We start from the raw sequence: 5746 nt of genomic DNA, 5'->3' as shown, positions 1-5746 counted from the left end.
CCCCCCCCCCACTGCACAGCGAGGGCCCGGTGTCAACAGACATTGCCACAGCCTCTGATTCGCAGCAGAAAACATAATGGGAATGCATAAACATTCCACGGAAAAGGTCAGCGCTCCGTGTTTTTACTTTCATCAACTCATTAGAGCCTGGAGTGTTTAATAATTCCTCACCAACTCCACGCCACCCTAATTACAAGTCAATTCCAGCCCCGCAGCCATTTATAAAAACTGTGAGCGTGGTGCCATGCACTCACCGCAGGCAGACCTGCCAAGATTTTAATGCTTCAGATCTTTAGAAGCACGAGATCAGCTCCCCTCCACGATGCTTTTGTATTCAAAAAAAGTGTCTTTGTCTGTCCTTTTTTCGCTTTTTTGCCCAATTGACTCTTTCAGTTTTGGTTCATTCAAACTTTTCGCTCTGCGTATTGGGTGGCGACCCGCTAGCTGACATCTCCTACAGACAGACTGTATAATAGATTCTATCAGGATCGATGCCTTCGGCTTCCACACAAAAGGCAGCCGAGCGATTGGAGCCCCAGTGGTGTATCCTGATATAAATGGAGAACCATCACCTCTCCAATCAGGAAGGGTGCTTCTTAACTGGCAGGCTTTGTTTAAGTGTCACTCAGACACTAAGACACAATATCAACCTGCTCAGAGGGAGAGTTCCCCATGACAGACGACGAAAACAAAGCAGACTTCAACCTGTTTCCCATCACTACTGCTGTACAGACAGACTCACACTGCAAAGCTATTCTGCTAATGCCACGGTGAAGGAACAAGACTATGATTTTTTTGAAAGGGTAATCAATAGTAAAAGTCATAATTCTCATAGTTTCAAAAATTGACTTTCTTTCCCCACCCCACTCAAAAAACAAACAAACAAACAAACAAAAAACACCACACTATATTTTTCAATATTATATGATTCATTACATGTTGTCTATTAGAAATTTGAGTTTCAAAAGTTTGGGGTTGGTAAGATTTTTCAGTGTTTTTCATAGTCTCCTATGCTTACCAGGACTGCATTTAGTTGATTAAAAATACAGAAAAAAAAACTAATATTGTGAAATATTATGATTAGCCTGTTTGAAAATAACATTTTTATTTTTATATATTTTAAAATGTAATTTATTCCTGTAATGCAAAGCTGAATTTTCAGAAGCTTTTTCAGCAGTCTTAAAGGTCACATGATCCTGCAGAAATCATATTGAAAATGTATATATTTTTGTGGAAACCATGATACTTTTTTCTTTGTTTCTTTTTTTTTATAGAATTCATCTGTAGCAATGTAAAAGCATTTACTGCATTTTTTATTAATTTAATGTATTTTTCTCAGTAAAAGTGTAAATTTGTTCAAACAAACAAATAAATAAATAAACAAACCTTACTGGCCCCAAACCTAAACCCACAAGTGTATATAGAAAGCAAATTGTTTACTGTATCCAACTAATAATATCACTAAAGACCTTTAAAGAAAAGGTTTTAAAGAAAATAACTTTTTTTTAAAGTTGGTGTTAGAAGTTTAGAGTAGTAAGCAAAATAATAATAATAATAATAATAATAATAATAATAATAGAATAAAATATATAAAATAATCATGTTTTACACTGACATCATGTGACAATCATTTGCTAATATGAGACCTTTAGCAGATATTATATTTAGAGTCATAAAGACTGAACATTGCTGACAGTGTCCACAATAACCTACATTTTTGGTTTTACAGCATATGGATGTATATGTCCCTTTGTGCCATATTACTGCAGCTCGTATGGAGCAGAGCCGGCCGTGTGACAGAATGAAGCTGAATTAACTGATGCTGTATCTTCTTGTGGGCTGTCTGTTGAGAGTTGTGTCAGTCCCCTGTCTTCACCCTATCGTTTCCTCTCTGACTATAGGCAAAAACCCATAAATAATATTAAATAATATACGTTTGGTTATCAAGGGCATCGTGCTCAGCTGTGTGTGCTAGAGAAGAGACTCAAATGAAGAGATGGCAAAGACACACAGCTGTGTCCAATCAATGGCCGTACTGCAGGGCCACTGCTGTTCGAGCCTGAAATCGAAAGATTTAGTGGTATTTCAAGGACATCCACTGATCTCTGCTCTGAGTTAGCTGAGAGGCATGAGTCATCAGAGAAAGCATTACTGCATTAAACAAGACCACTTACCAACAAGAGCATCCTCACAGAGTTAAATACCCCAAACAGGGCAGTTGTGAACTCTCTAGGCTCATACATCAAATACAACAGCAAGATGGACTGATCCCCTGGAGAGACAAAAGCACATAAAACCACATTATTATTAATGTCCCCTCTCTCTCCAGCTCTTTATTGCCATGACTTTTTTAAAGATCAATGTTTCAAAGCAAAATAGAGTGTAATTCAAACGAGATGATTGAACAATTATGAACCTACAAAAATAATGACAATTATATTTGGCAAAATTAAAGACGATATTAGGACCACTAATATCTAATTTTAAGAATTTATGGAAATTGATAGAGACATACAGACATCACCGTGTGTGTGTGTGTGTGTGTGTGTGTGTGTGTGTGTGTGTGTCTCTCTCTCGCTCTCTATCTATCTATCTCTCGCTCTCTCTGGCCTCAGGAGTGACAGTACTCAGACTGAGTGCTTTAAATCCTCCCTCCAGTGGCTCAGCAGTGTTATCATCATAAACAGCCGACTCGACCAAGGGGCACATATTAACTGCACTGATAATTCATTTCAGCCATCTCAAAGTTTACGCTGTTATTTCATATTTAATTTTAAACTCCTCTTACTAAAAGTTAATGTGTTAAGGTCTGCATGGTTTAAAGTGTGAAATCTCCAATGGAATTTTTGAGTATTTATTGTTCTGTATTAAATAATTTAATGTATTAATATTATTTATAATGTAATGCATGATGATTTAAAATATTTCTAATATTATTTTTTAAAATACAATTATTAAAATAATGAACATAATTACAAATAATTAATAATTGAAAATAATACACGTTTTAATAGTAAACACATTGAAATTAAATTAAAAAAAAATATTTAATGGAATTCTAATTACATCAGTAACTTTGTTGAGAACATGATATTATATTATTATCTACTTATTTGGATGAAAAAAAAGTACAATCATGGTAGTATTTGTATTTATAGTATACTGTATTTAACCATTTAATTTATTATCAAAATTATTCATGATATAATGTATGCTGAATTAAAATATTTTATTAATATAACCAATAATATTTAAATGTTTTAATTTTAAATTATTTCATAATACTAAATATGATTACAATTATTATAAATTACAGGAACGTTTACAGTATTTTGAGATGAGGGTGATGTTCCTGACAACAGTGTAATAACACAATATATATATATATATATATAGTTCAGTCATGAAACTCTAGATGGCGCATTCTTACGGGGTGTTAACGTAACTGATGATATTCAGAGAGTTAAACGACTTGGCACAAGCTGATTGGTTCATGCTGCATATGCAGCTAATGAGCTTACTGCCTTGCATTTATATGGCTGGCTAGCATTCACTTGAGATTCCTGAAGAGTGCTTTCAAAGTTCTCTGAAACCCTCCACCTTCCCCAGCTCCACCTGTATAGATCTGCTATGGGGTTATTTTATATGCTATTTGTGCAGCAGCAGTATGTCTTAAATACTCATGGCACCGTATCGCCATATGCATTGGCAGTAGCAAGTTTCTGTACTTGCTTGCAGCAGCAGCAATAATCTACAACTACAGCAATAACCAACAGCAGCAGCAATTCAGCAGCAGCGCAGCAGATCTATTCCGCCAAGACCAAATACATTAACATTGTCATATCCATCACCATGCTAAAATGTTCAGAGAGTTGTCATGATTGAAATATTATTTTATGGTTAAATGTGATCTTGACACATTCTTGACAGATTTCTTGAGATTCAGCTGCATAAAGTTGTGACACACTTGAATATATACAAGTTGCAAATAAAACAAATAATATTGGAGTACATTTTACAAGAAAACACTATTTTGGTCGTTAACTTAAACACTTCATGTTTTAAATTCAATGCGTTACTTCTTTAGTTCTTTGTAATTAATTGTGAAATTTACTAGCAATTTTTGAGTGATTTTTTTTCCACTGTAATATACTGTATATGTCTTTGTTTGTGTTAGTTTATGTGTGAGTTTTCACTAACCAACAGCCACCAGGTTATTTATGAAGGTGCAGAGAATGAGAAAGTGCAATTTCAGTCTCTCCTGCCCTGACCTCCTCTTGAACACTGCTTTGAAAGACAGCTTGGCGTACTTTAGGATAAACAGCCGGGACTTGTCTGCATGAGAACCTTGCTCAACTGTATCCTCTTTATAGGGAGCTATACATGTATTTTTGCCCGTTGTAGGGTCTCTCAGCCAAAGCACAATATAAAGCACCGCCAGGACGTGGCAGCCAATGTAGGCCCCGAATGCTGCCTTGAGTCCAAATTCTTGCTCCAAGAATCCACCCAATAAAAAGCCCACTGAGCCTCCAACGAAGATCATGGACTCGGCCACTGCCATACGTAAAGTGCGACTGGAGCTGGAGCCCATGGTCAGGTCGGCCAGGTAGCTGAATGAGCTGAGGAAAATGGTGACATGGCCACCTGTCAGGCCTGTTAGGGCAGCAGCCATCAGGGTCCAGTAAACGCTGATGTTTTCCAACAAGTCTACAGCCAAGAGCAACCCCCCACTCAACAGGGACAACACAGACGGGAGCGCCATGACCCACCGACGGCCAGCACGGTCAGACCAGGAGCCCAGCATTATGGCGGGAGGGATGGAGACCAAGCTGAGGGTAGCGTTAAACAGAAGCAGGATGTAGGAGGCTGTAGCCTGAACCTCCTCGTCTCCTTTGTGGTGCTCAGGGTTACTGCAGATAGTATCATTCTTGAGCAATTCTAGACACACCTACGAAAGACAAAAGTTATTTAAAGTAATTCAATATAAGTTCAAATATACATTTCAATATATAAAGCACCACAACACTGTCGAGTAAACACAACAACAACAATTATCTAGAACAAGTAATATAGATTATTCTATATTATTCATTACATATCACTTTACTGCGAAAAAAAAAATCTATTCAATTCACGTTTATTTGCATAGCATTTTTCACAGAAAACGAAAGTTTCTACATTACATTTAGGAGTAGTTTATCAACGGTGACTACATCAAGGCAGAAATGTACAGTCAAAATCATGCAGTTAGTCAATGACGTATTCAAACAAAAACATGAACACGATGAACAGCAATGATTGTAAGTTGCGATCAAACTTATAAGAAAATTTGGTAGTTTTCAATGCTCTATTCATTTTTAAAATAGCTGTTTAGCTACATATGGAGCTATGAAAGTATTTTGTTGAAATATTACTTACTAGTACAAATAGGACTGTTGCAAATGTGCTAGTAATGATACAATCCTTCATAAATCTTAATTTCAAGATGCAGTAATATTTGCAGTTCAGTAAGTGGTCAGACTGAGTTCTCTCAGTGAATGAATCATCAGACTGATTTAAACTCTTGAGTTTGTGAGTCATTTTGAACGAGTCTTTAAACAAACTGGCTAGTTGTTTGTTTGTGAATATGACTACACAGGTACGACATTGCTAATGCTAACCATTTTATTTTAAACATTGGGATACTAAGTGCTGGGGAGACAAGAATGTATTGTGATTTCCGCAAGCCCATACAAAAATGTCCTGT

Source organism: Sinocyclocheilus anshuiensis, unplaced genomic scaffold (assembly GCF_001515605.1).
Source record: "Sinocyclocheilus anshuiensis isolate Anshui unplaced genomic scaffold, SAMN03320099.WGS_v1.1 scaffold715, whole genome shotgun sequence".
Taxonomy (NCBI): Eukaryota; Metazoa; Chordata; class Actinopteri; order Cypriniformes; family Cyprinidae; genus Sinocyclocheilus; species Sinocyclocheilus anshuiensis.
Note: the sequence above shows the minus strand (reverse complement) of the source record.